Genomic DNA, 17573 nt, shown 5'->3' on the forward strand with positions numbered 1-17573 from the left:
AACTATCACACAATCACATATCAACTCTCTGAGCGAAGCCAGGTACCTCAGCTAGTATGTAATATATTACATATATTTTTACAACAACAGATTTATTATGAATTCTAAATAATCGCTACATATTTTACAACTTTAACATATTTTTCGTGGCTAAAATAATATATTGCCATAAAATTTAGGATTGAATTAAAACTATTTCAAGTTTAATAAATACCATCACACTTACAATTTCATTGCAGCTCTTTGTGTACATGTACACATATGGCACTGTTTGCCGACGACAGATTTTAGTTATAAGTGATACCTCGAATTTCAAAATGGGGATTAGAAAAAAGATACCAATTTGGGGACGATCTATTTGAAATGAAAATTAAACTAAAGTGGTCTAGTATTACGTTTCTAATTGGAGTTGTGGGCTACTGGAGATTTTTATTGGAAGTTAAAATTAGACGAGTTATTAGTTATGGAAACGTATAAGATTGCAATGTAGGTTTACGTCTCTAAACCAAATATGGTACTTAGGTAAGTAAATTATTGTTCTCCAATTCTTTAAAATTTTGTGTTTAATTAACTAGCGTATGTAGACATACGAGTAGTAAACATGTAGGTACTTTTGTAGTTTTCTTTAGACATGGTGTTGACCACATGCGTGTAACATAAAATTATGTTTATAACCCATCCACCTACAGACTTAAACATAACAAGTAATTACAAAATCCGTGATGTCAAACTTAAGAAGTAAACTTCCAGATCCCCCTCTCATTCTATCCTTGCTAATTGCTCCTTAAGGCCTCAGGATTAAGCGAGTCAGGTCATACACCCTTTTTAATAAGCTTCTACTTAGACCCCTTTCCAAAGATACCCTGGTTATTTGCGAAATGTAATTCAGGGTATTAATTACCGAATTGTGTACGCGTTACTGGTTGCGACGCGACACTTTGTCGTCATATTAAATTTATTCACCCCTTTCGTACGGACTAGTTGACTGTATATTAATAATTTCTGCTAGAAGGGTAATCTGTAAAGATTTGAATTCTGAAATATGCTGCTTTGGTGTTTTTTTTGTCGGTTTTGCACTTAGTCAGTTATTATAAATATTACAGTCTTTCAGTCAAACCTAGTTAGGTAGGTAGTACCTATGCATAAAAATATCTTCGCTTTTTATTAAGCTGTCCTGATTTTTTTCTGTTCGCTCCACGAGTCTGGTCAGTAACCTAGCACACATTTATGTAAACTAACTATATAATTTTCAAACGTACGAAAAAAACAATCAGGATTGAAAAGATGGTAAACCATACAAATGCAATGGATACCGTCCTGATTTTTTTCTGTTTGCTCCACGAGTCTGGTCAGTAACCTAGCACACATTTATGTTTATGTAAACTAACTATATAATTTTCAAACTTACGAAAAAAAAAAGGATTGAAAAGATGGTAAACCATACAAATGCAATGGATATACATATTTACACTGGTATAACGATTTAAAAAAAATGTGATACACATTACAATAGTGCGATAGAATCGTTAGATGAACAAAATCATTCATAATAATTATTAGAATGTTGTTTTTAGCTCATAAGTCCCGGCAGTGTATCATAAAGTGTATAATTTATAAACCTCCTATGCTTTCACTCCCTAAAGGAAATATCAATTCGATATAATATTATCATATTTTGCTCCTGAAAATAAAACAGACATCAGCGTCGCGTATCAACATATTTATGATTTCCATTAACGACGGCATTGTAACGTACTGCCGGAATCAAAATAAAAATAGGTATCAGTAGATCTTCAATATTCATGAAGACATAACCGCGAATTATTGTTCGACTGGTACAGGAGCAATATTTTTCTCAATCACCATTAGTCCGTATCTGCGAGCCTACCGACCGTTTCACTGCGTACGATAGCACCGTGCATTCTGCTTGTGTTACACTAAAATCTTTCAAAAATATCTTCAAAGCTTACACGGAATTCAACCTAATAAGAAGGTGGTTTGAGTTCATTATAGATTTGTAGATTATCATCAGGTCGGTCAGTTTACGCTTGACTCTCATTTCGCAGTAGAATGCGGAATATGTCGGCACTTCACTTTTATTGTATCAAATAATAGGGGCGCTCTTATGGCTATTATCACGTGTTTGATCTAAAATGATACTTCGTACGACATGCACTTTGTGGAGGGGTGTCTTTTCTATAGACATTGTTAGCTGCCAAATTTCAACCGATACCGGTGCAATTGGATTTTTTCAAATAAATAAGGTCTATAATCCACCGTTCTTTTGAACTGTGTCGGTGGTTTTATAATACCATGTCCATCAATGCGGTGGCTAGATAAAGGCCTTTCAAAATTGTGAAAGGGAAAATTCTGGGGCGTTAGTCGTGACAGGTCTTATTTATCTTTCTTTTCAGACGCCTACTTGACTTTCTAATAGAACTATCGCTTGCCAAATATGATCGAATTTTGATGTGACATCAAAATGGCCCCACTTTAGAAGTATTTTAGTTATTATGTGTCGTTGCTGTACTCATACATGCATCATGTGCGTGAACCTGGTAATTATTACCTATCTGATTTATTACAATTATATTACAATTGAATCACAAAATTTATTACAATTATTGTTTATTTCCAATATTTTCACAAATTCACAAGATGGATTTAACCATCTTTCTTCAATATTCTCGACATCAACAGTTTTGTCTTTATATCCATAGATTTCTCGCTCGAGAGCATCGAAGACAATAAACTTAGTAAACGGAGCGTCTATAACGCCTGCCATTTGGACCATTCAAACTTGGCTTCGGAATCCAAGACATAACCATTTCCTATTCTCATACAAGGATCATCCGTCGACTGAAACTAGTCTGCAAACTGACATGCACAATCAAAACACAATACGTTATAAATGGTACACATTATATCAAAACCATTTTCTTATGCAGTCGGTCTTCGCCACCCCTGCTTGAGTAGTAACCTCTATTCCTCAGTTATAAGGTTTAGGGACTTTTGGAACCGGGTTAACAATACCTTTGCAACTTGTACGTCAGGGCTTCTCAACTTTGGCTCATAACCATCCCGCTGTGAAACGTAAAGAGAAGCAATGGTTGTCGATAAATTCTGTCGCTTTATTTATTTGCGTAGTTTGCGGGTGGCGTCGTCTCACATGATTACGTTGACGGCTGCGTATTTGTATCGCCGTGACATATTATAATTATGTAGATATAGCGAGTATGTACAAGCAAAAAAGTAAAAAGCCTACGATACGTGGTGTTCTCAGGTGGTACATACATACCATCCAAGTAGGTACTGACCGCGCCCGACGTTGCTTCTTAAATTCGGTGATCGAACGAGACGAGAACCGTTTTATGGACGTTAACGATTTTTGAACTCAAAATAAAATGATGATACAATTATGACACTGATGATAATACTCGTACAATAATATTTTTTATACTTCGTTTTTTAGCACTAGCTAATGGAACTTTATTGAAAATGGCTTTAAAAATAGTAACTAATTACTTCTGAAACAAAAAGAATCTGCCGAAATGATCTTATATATATTCTGCTATATAATTGTTACATATTTGCTGTGGCTTATTTTTCAAAGGTATTTTTCTATAAAAAGACACAAATAGTCATCATGATTGTTTACCCTATTTCTAATGCAAAAAAAATGAAGTACCTATTAGGCAAAGAGTAGTATATATATGATATTAGATCAAACCATTTCATGTCGTATTACTTTTTAAAGTGTGCAATATTTTATTCACTTCATACATATATTATAGTTAGGTGCCTACATAATTTTGCTGGCAGTGGTATTTGGTTTTTGGTTTCTTTTTCTCAATACTATAATTACATTAAATAGTAAGATTAACTTACTATTTGCATTTGCAAAGTAATAAATATATTACTAATTAACAAGTAGGTAATTGTAACTAAAAAGAAACGTGCCTGTAATTGCTTTTTGTGAAAACTACTTGGATTGTTACCTACCTACGAACTAAATTATTCAGAAAGTAGTTTTACTATAACAAGAAAACTCTTTTTACTAATGAAATGAATAACGTTCGCTCAAATTAAATATGGCGTAAGTGCCATATGAATCGTATTAATGTATGTCCTTCTCTAGTTTTAGTGTTCAATACCTATTACCCACAAGCGAGTTGAGGGTTAATACTATGTTTTCAAATATTCAGTTGTCAAGCTTCAAAATAATTGTGCTTAATGGGAGAAGTAGCAATTTCGTAAACGAGGCAGTGTTTTTGACATAATTATGTAACTTGCTGGTAACAGTAATTTGTGAAAGTAAGTAAATAACTTATTTACGTAGATATGTAAATAGCCTATTTAAAATGGTGACTTACAATTTTACAAGTATGGTTTTAGTTTTATTTAATAATCGATGATTGTGATCGTATTTAATATTATTAAGGGTATTTCAGCATTATTTAAGTAATATCAGTACTTACTTACATATTACTAAAAATATAAAATAAGTAACTAATCAAGCTATTTTACGTAAAATTATACCTATTTGATTGGGTTATTCAGGACTTTTGATTTTACATTACCGTATAATGATAACTTGTAACTACATAATCCTCTTCAGATACCGATTTCGAATGGACTACCAACCAAGGTAACATAAGATATAAAACAAGTTAGGAGCTCTCAATTTCATAATTTTTTGTATGTTTTTGTATTCAACTAATTTTTAAGAGGAATATCTATTATTTACCTACCAACTGTTTTCAATATGTGGAGGCTCTGTTGCTATTTAGCTGTGGGTAAAGTACATAAGTGCATAATGTCTATATGCAACTTTAAATTCACAGTTCAGTGCGTATTAGGTGCAAGCACTAGCAAATACTTACTAGTGGAATATTGCTAAAGACCTTATTTTTTTTAAATCGGTTGATACAAAAATGGTCTCCAAAAACTCGAAGAAACTTGACTCCCCAAAAAGCTCATGGTTGGCTTGCATCGCCACGTGTCCAAAACAACACAAATTGCCGCGGACCAATTTGGCACCAATTTTCCTGTGTGCCCACGATTCGGGCGTAATTGATCGTCATTTGTTTATTTAATTCCGTTATTGTTTTGTTTCCGTGTTTATCGAGCAGTGTTTTTGTTTGATTTACCTACTTAGTTTATTGTGTTTATTTTATTATCCATGCTATAGTAGTAATACCATTTGAAGTACATATTTATACATACCTACACACATTTATAAACATATGATATGATATATAACATATTTTACAAAACGGATAGGTAATAGGTTAGGCCTAGATAATATCTTTTATAGTTATGTACCTATTAGGTCAAACATATCCATTTTTACAGTAATATAGTTAGTACCTGAAATAATATGTTACTCTTCGAAGGCCGCAAACTTAAATGTGACGCGCTCTTATTGCGCTACAAATAAGATCGTTTCAGATATTTTTGCGGCCATCGTTGTGTAACATATTATTGCTGGTGCCTGTACACTAATAAAAAAAGATTAAAACAAATTCGTCAAATTGCTAAGTACTACGAAAGACAACCATCCAAGCTTTATCTGAACGCAGTGACGTCACGCATTCCACCGCCCACGGCACGCACTCGACATTTTCGGCGCTCCGCTCACCGCTCCGATAGCCGTGATCGTCTAGTGGTTAGGACCCTACGTTGTGGCCGTAGTAACCCAGGTTCGAATCCTGGTCACGGCAGTGTCTGACACTGTTACGGCGGAGCTTATTCTTTTTTTTTACCTGAAATGTTGTACGTAGTAAGATGTTGTACCTACAGAGCAAAACCAATGAAGCACTGAACACTCTTTTATTTGGCCCAAATAAGATAAAAAATTATGTAAATTATGTATAATATCTGGGAGACCGAGCTTTGCTCGGAAACCATATAAAAACTCAAAAATGCGCGTTTTCCCAGAGATAAGACCTAGCTAGATCGATTTATCGCCAGCAAATTTATCGACAGCAAAGCAAATTTCATCGAAATCGTTAGAGCAGTTTCCGAGATCCCCGAAATATATATGTATAAATAAATAAATAAACAAGGTATTAGAGATTATGAAATTAGTATTTAATGTATACTTATCGTTAGTTTTTTTCTTTTAAGTACCTACTGTATTTATGAGGCCAGAAAACAGATTACTAGTATATGACAACATTGACAACCATACCACCACCACCACCATCATATATGTACTTAATCTGTTATTGAAAATCGGGCAAGTGCGAGTCGAACTCGCATAAGATTAAAATTATACTGACAAAATTCCAAATGTTATAGTTATGTTCATTACACAAGTTTTCACACATGAATTTTGAAATCAAATTCTTAATTAAGTACCCAACACACATTTATGAACGGCATATCAGCGATCTGGGCAACAAACGGCACGGCACAATCAATTTGCTGTCGCCCCCATTGTCTGAAGCCGCGATATGGAAGCGCTTTATTATTTGTTTTGATTTATTTCCATAAATTATGCTTCTTTACGTAAAATGCTAATGATTTCTATGTTGTACTTGTCAGATCAGAACCACCTACCATTAAAAAATAACATAAAATGAAAGTTTTCATTAAATTCTTGTCAGAACCGCCTACCATTCAAAAACAACACAAAATTAAAGTTTTCGTTAAATTCAGTGAGTAGTGAGTACCTTTGTATTTTGGAAATTGGTCTTTGATGAGGAGGCTTAACAATAAGTAATAATAATATGTGGTTGGATCAAGGGTCAGATGCAGAAGGCGGTGATCTTGGACACGGCGCGGATAGTCCGCCGGTTCCTCTCTCTGCAGCCCTGACCACCGGTAGCTTGGGTCTTGCCCCGCTGCTGCTGGCGGCTCCCTAGGTTAGGTTTTTTTATAATATGTTTATATGTATTTTTTATTGTTTTGTAAGTGTTTTTATACTTTACTTTTATATCCATATTATAAAACACCTAACTTAAGACGAAAAATAAACAAAGAGAATAATAATATTATATGCTTTCTTTTTAACTTGTCTGGATATAAATTAATAAAAATCGTATGGCATTTAACTTCTATTTATTTTAAAATAGGTAGGTAAATGTTTTCTAATAACTAAATCCATTTAGTGGACTTTCATAATAACCTCCTAGTATTTAACTATGACTATAGGTAGAATATAAAAGGTTCCTCATTTGTTCCAAAACATGATGTCACCCTAGAAGCACTAGGACTATTCATCAGCCCAATAACTTCAATCAAAGCCCCTACATACGCCGCTGCTCCCCGCTTTCCACTTGGCTGCACACGTCTTTTATCGTTAATGGCCTTAATTAAAAAGATTTTTCCAACAAGGCCCGTAATTAATCATTATTTTACATTTGAGATGATGATTATTGATGATGTTAGAAGTAAGAAAAAGGAAACGTAATAAAACCTTTATTAATTATGTTCTTATGTTTTAAGTGCATTTATCTAATTTGTTTGAGCCAGGACCACCATCATTCGATTGCCCTTTTTCCATTCTCTTAGGGTCGGCGCAGCATGTCTTGTTTATCCATACCTCTGTGTTGTTCGTCATCTGATCTATATTCTATTGATATCATCTCTCGCACAGTCCATCCATTTTTTCATCCAGGTTTCCATTTCAACTTACATCCCCCCACACTCATTCCTGATACCTACCTTTTTCGTCACATGACTTTCATCCCTACGCATCCCGGCATCCGCAACGTGGTAGGCTAGGTGATTTTCAATTTTAAGATGTCAGATTGATAAAATGTTAATGAATATAAAAAGGTTGACATTCTAACTAGCTTGCTAGAGGTAAAACCTAAATGTGTTTAAAAGTTTGAAAAACCGTTTTTGGTATCAACAATCAGCTCAGAATGTATATTCAAGTTTAGAATCTAACAAATTAAGCCGTACTATTATCCACTTGGACCTCTACATAATCAACATCCCTAAACAATTCAGACAACAATACTGATTGCCTCATAACACATTAAAGTAAATTACACTTCCCGGTTATAGATCTAATAACTATAAGGGCATATCTACACAATATATGGGTCCATTTTCAATACACCGAAAAACCAAAACACCACCCTTAGGACCTCTTTGCATAAAGAGTCAGTGCATAAAATCTTACGACACCTAAATACAAACGTAATACAGACGTCGACTTGATTAAAACCGTTCTAAACTGGACTGTATCATGTAGTTACTAAGGCTAGTACGAAATTTACGGATATTATTCTTACATCACATTAATGCAAACTTAAAATTACTGCCACATTTACAACAGTTGTCCTAAATTGAACCTTGCAGTGACTCTCCTTAGGTATATGATAATTTTATACGCAGCGCTGCGTCATTGGGTTTTAGGGCCCAGTAAAATCATTACAGTTTAACTCAGCCAGTTTCCCGTTTAAATTAAACGCAGGACAATGGTCAGTGGCTAAACCACGGTTAACGGTCTTGAGCCTAAGTTATGGGGGGATTAGCCGTATCTTAATATCTTGCCTTAACTAGGGGTGATCGGGGATGTGGAGGCTTGACGTTTGATGGCCATATTTTATGATGCATGCTGATAGAGTCTATGCGGAAAGAGAAGAGTCGTGGAATGTATGGAGCCCAATAAATTCCACGGCTCTTCTCTTTCCGAACAAACTCTATTTGTAAAATAGGTACCTACTTACACTTGTTGGGTTATTAATGTTTTTATTGTTGTAATCATCACCAAAGGTATATGAAACTCCGTATAAGATAAGTAAAGTCTAAAGAGAAAACTTGCCTCGGAAAATCAAGAAAACTGTATGCTCGAATAGATGGCGCCATAGCTTTTTATCTAGACACGCGGTAGCGTGTCCAGCCAAGTTCAAAGAAAAAGGAACTGGCGACGCAGCAACTGTGAGTAACTGTGTGTAGATGGCGCCATAGCTTTTTATTATATTATTTACACCACAAAAACAGGCAATAATGAACTCCTGCGCTCTTTTCACGACACCAAGCGAGAGCACAACTGGCTGCTATTCAAAACTATCAGGCGCTCGGTTAAAATTAGACCATCGTTTTTTCTCTGTTTGTACAGTTTACGACTCCGAATTATTCAGCGCAACGTTGTTGTTAACATTTTGTGATATTTGTGATATTATTAATAGAGATTTTATTTAAGGTTAAGTTAGGTAACCTGAAACAAAATACTTAATTTACTCTCTTATTTATACTACGGTTTGCTTCAATCACTGCAGACTTCACTAGTGACAAAAAAAGTTTTTAAAGTCATCGTTATACTTGTTTATAGCTTTGTCGTTGCATCTCACAAATTCTGTACACTCCAAATTTCGAAACCTTCATAACTGTGACAGAGTTCCAGCCACAATGAAAGCACTTATCACACCGTACTTAGCCATTATAAATGGGGATCATTTATTTCGCATTGTGTAGCAATATTAGTATTGTCAACGATTTCGTTTTGAATAAAATGATAAAATGCGACTTTAAGATACTGTCCGGGTGCTAAATGGACTTTATAACTAGTTTTGGTGCTTTTGTACGGATGAATGGCCTGTCTTAAATACTTTATATTACTTGTATGTAAGTATTAGTGATTAGATCATAACGATTTAGAAAAACGCGTTAGCGATTTGATTACCTACCCTTTAAATTGTCCACACTGTGCACAGATTTCATGATAAAAGTAAATTTTGATTCAACTTATTTTTTTCCGGTTTCTGCAACGCTCTACTACAGTAGTCAGTAGGTAGGTACCTAAGAAGGCATGACGATAAAAATAATAGTAATGTTCTTTATAAGTATATAAGTCGACATTAATAAATACCTAAATTAAAGTGTAAATTAGGTGCAACTTAAATTATGCGATCAATACATAATAAATAATGATTATGTAAAAAACTACTAGTCTAAATATGTAGTAGGTAGTGTAATGTCATAGCTTGTTGTCATGTACTTACCATGTATATTGTACACCCATGATCAATGTTTTAATATATTTTTAGGTACCTACCACAAATCTAACTCGCCAACAAATTGACTCTAGCTCTAGCTCTAAATACCTATTCATTAGATTTAAAACCTAAGACTAAGAGCTAAGCCCACATATGTTTCAATATTACAATTAAAATTTTAATCCCATAATTGCTAGGAGAGGAAAATTTCAATCCGCTAAATACTGCGGCTTACTGTAGGGTTGGAAAATGTTGCACCCTAAACACTTGCACGCTATACTAACATATAATCTACCTATGTGATTGTGTATTTCAGAAATGGACATATTTGAATCTTTCATATGTATATTAATAAAAACAATCTTTAAATCAGGGAAACGATCGCACTATTACCGGCGAATCGGTAAAGTTTAAGACGAGTAATTCTTGTGTTATAAACTCATAACAGGTAGGTATTACCTACCTATAATATCATTATCGTTATGAAATTTGTTGTGGATATTCGTATGGGAATAAGACTCAAAACTCGGAAGTCAATTTTAAATAGGACCTCAGGCAGCTAGGTACTTTTTAGCCAAAGCCTTAGCTTCGTTAAGATAGTAAATTTTGTTAAATATATTTAATAGCTATATATCAGGAAAAAAGTAAGTTTATAGTCTTTAATGTGAATTAGCTCTAGATCTAATCAATCATATTATTTTCCTAGAATTACCTGATGTAGTCATATCTATACTTGAAGGTATATTAGAAGGCAGAACTCGGTCGAACATTACTTGCATTTTATTTTCGCTTCATTTTCTCACCCTCTGTTCGGATGACACATTTTAATTACTGCGCCGCCATTTTAATTTAAATACTAATCCGCTTACGATATTCGGCGATAGTGTGGTTTTAAAATCAACACCGAAGGGATGTCCTCAATTTTGTTTGTTAGGTACATATAAGTCGGTAATACCTATCTAAAATATTTAAATGTTTCGGATGTTTAGAGATAGTTTGTAGTTACATAGGTAATGATTGAATTTTCGAGTCTTAATCTTAGCTAAGCTACGAGTAGTAAGCTAATCACAATTCATTAAGATATTAAATTAAATTAATCCCTTAAAAAATGTTTTTGGCTACATATTGCATACCTATGCAATATAGATAATTACAACAATAGTCGAGTAAATCGTCAAAGACCCATCCCGCGACAATAATAACTTAGATTAACAAACCTTAATCCCACCACGACAGGTTTCTTATTAACGCCATTTGTCACTGCCTGTATAATAAAATTCATCGACCGCGCAATCGAAATGGAACCTTAGGTTAAAGACCACTAAGTTCAAAAGAACTTGTAAAATGTATTGCCAAAATCGCTAAGCTGCCACCATATAAAATAAAACTAAATCATGCTAACGTGAACCTTATTTTTAAAGCTTAAAGGCTAAAATAAATTTTAGTATTCAAGCTCACATCATTGATTGTAATATATAGTTCATTTAAAATGTCAAGGGATAATGTACTGTATATACATTACTTTAAGATTATTTTTAACTTTGCTATATTATATTTAAGGATTATGAAGTGTAATCAGCAGCGAGTCTTAGCGCCTTAATTATCGGGGAAGCTAGGGTATTAACGGAGTTTAATTTAAATAAATAATTCCATGAAGCCAAGGGGCAATTTGTCTCTCTTTCAGAATAAATGAAAACAATTATGATATGATATGACTATAACAATTCACGCTTTTCCCACATATTTAATAAATTCATCGAGTCCAAAAACTAAAACCTAATTCTAAAAAAGCATGTTAATAACAACTGCAATATAAATAGCCATAGGTAATTTTCGTCGATATACTCGTAACTAAAGGGGCCCACCGATTAACAGTCCGCCGGACGGTATCGGCCTGTCAGTTAGAACAAAAAGTTGTCAGTTCCGAACAACTGACAGGCCGATACCGTCCGGCGGACTGTTAATCAGTGGGCCCCTTAAGAGTAGGTAGTTTTAATTTAAAGCTGTACTTATGCTACAATGCACTTTACGTTAGCTTTACAAATTAACTAATCTCCTGAAACACTGCAATAAATACTTAAGAAGAAGAAGAAGAAGAAGTATTGTATGCAGACTATTATACAAATATTTGATATTAGGTAGTCATATTCATATGCATTTATCTTTGATCCTATGAATCAATGACAAATAATTCCATCCCAAATAGATGACATTTAATTTACATAAATAAATCCTTTTGACTTCTGGTCAACCCTAGCCTACCCTAGCCTCCTCTCAGAATTCAAACAACACAAACAAAACTACTAGTTTAGTAAAAATCAACGGTACCATTATACGTATAAGATTCAAAATCATTTGATATTGATACTGTAATTTTTGATAAATCGGTATCATCCCATAACGCAGCTATGATTGAGCTGCACTAGTTTCGACAAATTTGAGTCGTTTGACGCATAGTGCACCTCATTCGTATTGGTCAGTGATGTAGTGAGCCATTAGGTTGATGGAGACTTGGTTTGTAAAGGAAGCTAAGTGGATATATTTCGTTCATTTGATTCTAGTTATCACTATCATTAAGTGTTGTGTTCTTCGTAATATACTGTTTTTTTAATACTTATAAGTACACATCATTTTCAGGAACTAGAATCTGCTCTCTTAGTTGCCTTGCCACTTTTGGTTAAGGTCGAAAGCATGGTATTAATTATTGAAATTTGAGTTTAACCAAAATTTCACATGCCTCGATTTACTGCATCTTAACATTCACTCCAATTAGATATTGAATCAGATAGCTCGATACCTACTTTTTGTAAACTAAATATGTAAAAATCCTTATGTACTATTATCACACATCCGTTTCTGAATCAAACCATAACAACACCCAAACCCTTTTTCAAGTAAACCTTTAATACTAGTTAATGGTCAGCTACATCAACCCCGAGAAGGGTCAGCAAAACAAACTCTTTCAATGCAGTCCCTTGTCAGAGAACAAAACGTTTTAAGAATGAAAAATGAAATCAAGTGGACAGTCCGAGGGAGCAGCGGAACCGGTAACTTGATACATATTAATATGAAACGTGGTGACGTTGATGGATTTATCGGTAGCGATTTAAGTTTGTAATCTAACTTTTAGGGAGCTATAGGTGTCCATTTATGACAATTCGAAGATAACCAGAGTATTATCCATTATACCACGTATAAGGTACATATAGGTACCTACAAAATGAATTCAATTATTTGGCGACAGATACTCGTAATAGTCGTAATTATATAAAAAAGCGGATCATTAGTAATGCAATAATTACTTGCCATAAAGACTTCTATATAACTAAAATCGACGAGGTTGCTCCTCTTTAGGCACAATGCACAACAAACCAAAAGAATTACAAAGGTCAGAGGGCCTGCAAATATCGAAATTCGTTATCTGTCTCCCTATCGCTCTTGCAAATTCGAACGACAGAGAGACACTAACGTTTTTCGATTTATCGATATTCGCGATTGACCCTCAGTCCTTGAAAGAGGCCCCTTGTTATGTTTTATACGTAATTTAATTTGCTCTATATGCATTTTAACCAAACCTGAATAATGAAATTAAAAAATGGGTGAACAAAGCCCATTATGGAGCAGCTCGACCATCTCACTGGGCAAGCTTGACCATCATTTATCAGCACTTAACCGAATTTACATAAAAGCTGATGATTAATGCACGCGTGATACTCTCAGTGTGTGTAACTGTGTAGTTAGTTCAGTAGGCACTGGCTGGAGATCCCACTTGATGAATTGTGTTCAAGGGACAACACCGAATTATTGTACGGAGCATCGTTATCAAAATCTGCTAGCATTTATTTATGTACAAAAGAACTCTTGTACAGGTTTGACATTCTTTGTCCGGTACCTCGAACTTTACGCGAACACATTACAAATACCGAATGTTTAGTGATTAACTACAATTAACTACATACAATTAATCACGGAAATCATCACATAGAGCAAAATAGTAGATTGTGTCACAAGAGAGCAAAATTACATGTTTATGGCGTGGGCGTACATTGAATCCATAACGATGCGGAGAAAGCTATAGGTAATTGAATCCCGAGCGTGACGAAGGATTCTAAAATGGAATCCTGAGCGTAGTGAGAGGTTCGTGTTATCGCCCAAGGTGGAAATAATTTTGCTATCTTGTGGCTTGATATATTAAATTGCTTTTCAAATCACCTATGAGGAAATTATTATGTATGAAAAAAATAAGAATAAAGTTAAAAAACAGTGTCCTATAATAGAAAAGTGCCACTTGATCCCTCCTAATAGCGAGGAAAAAAAGCTCTTTTACGAATATCATAATTACTTATTTGACAATTTTAAGTGAGAATGGATCACAAATTTAATGAAATTGTCTAACTTTTGTTACAAATACGATGTAATCTTTAGATAGGTTAAGGGCCAGTTGCACCAACCACATTTGACAGACTGATCAACGTCAGCCGGCGCGCCCCGGCGCTTTACCATGGAACTTTTCGTACATAAAAATTTAGCGAACTCTTTAACGATACGAACAGTTTGGTGCAACCGACCCTAAATCTCAAATAATTCTCATGGGATTTTCTGTCATCTCATATATTATGAAATTTAAAATAATTTAAATGCAACCAGAACTCCTAAATAAACGTCAACTCAGCATTACAATTAACTTTCCCGCATCTCAAAAGTGAAATGCAAATGAAGGATTATCTTCATTTCAAAGTTTTCAGCAATCAGTTTTCATTTAGCACCATATTACCTTATTCAATTTGAAAATGGCGCCGGCTCGGAGCAATCAACGAAAATACGAAATAAACCATTGTGAAAATGCGAGTCACTTGTCCAGGCTAACTTGGACTCTTACATCCTTAAATCTTAAAGATTCCTGTAAGGTTCCAGCAATATCAATAAAATTAGATGGGTCTCGATAAATTGGACAGGTTATACATAAAATAGGGAACAGTTCGCAGCATATTTGGAAGGAAATCTCGAATATCACTTAGCGAAAGAGAAGTTATAACAATAAATTCAGGAGAGCATTTGCATACGGGCTTTTGAGTCGCGAGGGTGATTTTGGAACGGGTCGCTTAACACGCCGATGTGGCTTTCAGTTTGGGGATATTTTCCTGTTTTTTTTACAGGAAAGCTGTAGAAGTCTTATTGTTTAGTGAAGCGAAGTAATGCTGATTACAGCTGCGTCGCAATATTAGAACTACATATCTGTATATGTAGTTCTAATATTGCGACGCAGCTGAAAGAAAGATTTTCTAAAACTCGCTTGCCTCGCCCGGGACTCGAACCGACTAAAAATTCCAAAAAATAAAAACTCGCAATTTTATTCTACTAGTCGATACAGTTAATGTTAATGATAACATTTCCCCAAGAAACATGAGGTCTTATACTCGTCTGTCGTACAAAAGTTCCATAAAATGTAATATTTAGTACTCAAGATTTTTTTAAACAAGCCAAATTGAAGAAAAAAAGAAAAATACTTTGAATGCAGTTTTGTTTCTTTTTAAAAATAAAGGAATGTCTCCATTAAGTAAAATGAGCCAGGTTAAGGATTTAAGGTAGTTTCCCTCCAGGGCCCGACTTATCTTTCCACACTGTATATTACACCATATTTATGGACTATGGGTACCTATGTAGGATTGTACAGTTTGTAAGTCATCTATTTTAAAGTAAAATATAATTAACTGCCTACATGCATGATATCTATCAGCAGGGGATCTGTAAGTACGTGAATAATTATGTTTATATGGTACTTTAAATGAATATTTTGCCTAATAGGTACTACAAAAGAAAGAAAGTTAAGGTCAGTCACGGCTCAATAAACGTATGCTTTTCTCTAAAACAGAAAACATAAAGCAAGTCTAAACAAAGAACAATCAACATAGGTAACAAATTGACACGAAAAAACAACTAACTGTGTCCAGATCGTTACTCTTAATTTACATCCAACAGATTCGATGAAACCACAAAACTTGATTAATCTATCACAGAATTAGTATGCACTTCGGGGACCACGCTTTGTCAAAATCGAGAAGAAAAACTGATAAACATCGACAATGCATTCCGTGTCCCGACTAATGAAATGAAATGGTCACAGCACGGAGAGTGTTTCTTATTTTTGGAAACGGAAAACAAATAAAAAAGATTCGGTTGATTAGCGAATTCGATGAGGTTTTGTTTACTAAAGAAACACAACAACACAACTACAACGGAATACAACAACAAACAACGGAATGAGTGTACACGGGATTTAGAAATAAAAGTGTCAATATGTATTATAATTATATATATTCTAAAACGGGTCAATCACGTACCTATTTTAAGTCAAAACTTGCAGATTGAGTGACCCGTTTTAATATAAATATTTCTAGTTCTGCGCATTTTTATTCGAGCTGGATATGTGTTCCTTGAGGTTGGGCTCGTATCGAGGCTAGATGTATATAAAGGCGATTGCAAGCACATATCATGAAATACTCGAAACAAACAATATCACTGCTCACTCTACAAGATTAATTCTTGTCACCAAACTCAATCATCCCCCTTTTTAATTCACGCCCCGCATCATCAACAATCTTTTCGCTGACTCGAATGAATACAAATGATATGAACATCCGCCGCAAACCGGAAATGACCGGGGATTTGTCAACGTCAAATTTGAATACGAGAAAACGGATGCGAGAAAAACGAGTGTCATCTGTTTCTCTTGATTGTTGGCTGCATTGAATTGTGGATTTCATTTCCTTGAGTTTTCGCTAGTGTTAAGTCTGGCGGCGTTAACCCTTTGTTCAAAGTGACTTGCCAATTGTTTGCTCTACAGAACAATTCTAGAAACGATATTTTGTTTTTCTTCTCAATCATCCACGGGTACAGTTAAAACGTCCGCGGGTAAAAAGATCCACAAATTGTCTAACTCTGAAATCTAAAGTACGCATCTATAATTGTATACGTATGTAGCCCTTAAGGACTAAAGAGCATATAAAATTTACTTAAAGTGTACATTTAAAACATTGATGAATGGTAGGTATCATACTATGTTTAAATAAATTCTACAATATGTATACCTAATCGTTGGAAATAAATTATACTTCTAAACTATTTTAAAATACTATTTATGATATTTTAGATGTGTTGTACTGATCCTATATTGTTGTTGTTAGTGTGTGCTTATCCAACGTCACATTACTTGTTTAAAAAATAGCGTACTATTAAAACTCGAACGGAAAGTCATAAATTCATCAGTGTTAAACTCTCTCATATTCCTTCCTGCAGCAACGCTCATCGCACCCACTATTTCAAATTCAGTGTGAGTAATGGCGTTCTCATAATTCCTACAGGATTTTTGCGAAACTCATCTGTTATTTAGAAGCCGGAGGCTTTAGCTAGATTTACAGATTTCCGTTTGAAAATACATCGAGTGTTTTGTCATAATTTTTCTGGCGGTAGTTTTTTTTTCACCTGCTGCTGTTTCGGAGTTTTGTGTAATGTGTTCGTCTGTTTTGTTTCAGTTCATTTTTTTTTCTTTTTTCTGCACGCTGACACCGAGGCAATACAGTTCCTATACAAGTTGTAGATGGAATGCAGTTCATTTAT

The 17573-nt window shown here is 34.5% G+C and overlaps 1 long non-coding RNA gene and 1 other non-coding gene across 2 annotated transcripts in view; both read left to right on the forward strand.

Annotated features, from left to right (window-relative positions):
* LOC134648706 (uncharacterized) overlaps nucleotides 1-17573 on the forward strand; it is a 96486-nt gene that overhangs the window by 74888 nt on the left and 4025 nt on the right. The window lies entirely within an intron of this gene.
* Trnah-gug (transfer RNA histidin (anticodon GUG)) lies at nucleotides 5652-5723 on the forward strand. The gene has a single exon. It is a non-coding gene; the product is annotated as a tRNA-His (tRNA).

Source organism: Cydia amplana, chromosome 1 (assembly GCF_948474715.1).
Source record: "Cydia amplana chromosome 1, ilCydAmpl1.1, whole genome shotgun sequence".
In the NCBI taxonomy this organism is placed as follows: domain Eukaryota; kingdom Metazoa; phylum Arthropoda; class Insecta; order Lepidoptera; family Tortricidae; genus Cydia; species Cydia amplana.